The sequence below is a fragment of the Cynoglossus semilaevis genome, chromosome 7 (assembly GCF_000523025.1).
Source record: "Cynoglossus semilaevis isolate Cse_v1.0 chromosome 7, Cse_v1.0, whole genome shotgun sequence".
In the NCBI taxonomy this organism is placed as follows: domain Eukaryota; kingdom Metazoa; phylum Chordata; class Actinopteri; order Pleuronectiformes; family Cynoglossidae; genus Cynoglossus; species Cynoglossus semilaevis.
This window is the reverse complement of record NC_024313.1, coordinates 6,148,917-6,150,386: the sequence shown is the minus strand read 5'-3', so window position 1 is coordinate 6,150,386 and position 1,470 is coordinate 6,148,917. Positions and strand designations below refer to the sequence as shown.

General features: G+C 42.2%; 1 protein-coding gene across 2 annotated transcripts in view; it reads left to right on the top strand.

Moving 5' to 3' along the window:
• LOC103380938 (sine oculis-binding protein homolog) overlaps positions 1–159 on the top strand; it is a 13,974-nt gene extending 13,815 nt beyond the window's left edge. For both annotated transcript variants that reach the window (XM_008313085.3, XM_008313084.3), the window contains exon 8: positions 28–159. The gene's annotated coding sequence lies outside the window, so the exon portion shown is untranslated. The remainder of the gene's footprint in view (positions 1–27) is intronic.
• Positions 160–1,470: the final 1,311 nt, after the last annotated feature.

Genomic DNA, 1,470 nt, shown 5'->3' with positions numbered 1-1,470 from the left:
ATATGTATATATATATGTATATATATATCCCTCAGCCCCTCAGCCCACCACAGTGCTGCTCTGCCTGTAGACCAGCAGGGTGCCAATCCAGGAAATCAGCCCAGATGGCCACATTATCTCTGAAAGAAGAAGAAGAAGAAGAAGAAGTCACATGATTGATCCTGGACCAAAGAGTATTTCTGGCTTGTGTGCTGACGTTGTGTTCAGAAACATCTGAAATCTTCTCTCTCTCTCTGACAGTGTCTTTCAGTGTGTGTGTTAGCATGTGTGGTTGCCTCCTCCTCCTCCTCTTCATCCTCGCTCCACACAGTAGACACTGCTCTGATCAGCCTTGTGTGGTCTTCTCAGATGGAACCTGAACATGATCTCTTTCCAGGGGAAACGGTTTGTTTTCCCTGCCTGGCTCGCACAAAGAGCCACATTGTTCCTCTCCCCATATCCCACGCTGACTCCCCACTCCAGGTTTTGGGTTACCTGGCTGACGGGGGCTCAGACTTCAGGAGCTGTTTTACTTTTTTTTTTTCACCCACAGCCAGGAATATAGAATTCCCTCCTCGGCTCCACCTCTCTGCCCTAATCTAAATATGGTACCTTCCACACACACATACACACACAGACACACACAGGTTCTGAGGTTTGGTACCTCCATGACTGATTGCCTGTGATTCCCTGCTTTCACTCACATCCTGAGGAGAGAAATTCTGCAGAGGTGGAGTTTTCATCCTCTGCCCACTGCCCTGCAGAGGGTGCTATAAATGCAACTTAAAACTCCTGGGTAGAGTGGAGATTCGAACCAGCAATCCTCTCAATTAAACGACTTTAAATGTGACGTCATTTGGGTGGCATTAGTGTCTCATCTACGGCAGTTAAACATTTGGACCCAGAAAACTTTGAAAAAGTGGTAAAAACTGCCTACTTACGTCACAGGTTCAACAAGTCATGACCTTATAAAAAAAAAAAAAACATTAACTTATGAGAGTGAAGTTGTGATATTACAAAAGGTGTAAATTCATGAGAATAAAATTGTGATATTATTAATGAGATGAATAATATTCTAAATAATAGAGGACTTTATTCTCCAAAAGTAGAAACTTTATTCTCATAAATTTACAACTCTATTCTCGTAATTTCACCTTTTTTCCTCGATCTGGCCCCTATAGTCAAACGGATCAGACGATTCTCATGTTTAAAAGGAAAAAAAAAAGAAAGGAAAAAAGAGAAACAGACCTCTAGTGTTACCAAATGTGGTATTATACTCCATCACCCAATGCTGTTGTAGGCAGCGATCAGTATTACAGTTCCCACTACTGGGAATACCAAATGAAATTTGAATCGGCCAGATCACTTGGAGGCTTTTGTGAAGAGTTGCCCCGTCGTGGGGTGTCAGATTTTCTAGTTAAACTCTGCACAGATACTATTTCAAGATATTATTAACTTATGACTGACGTGTCTGTTGTTTTCTCTCACAGA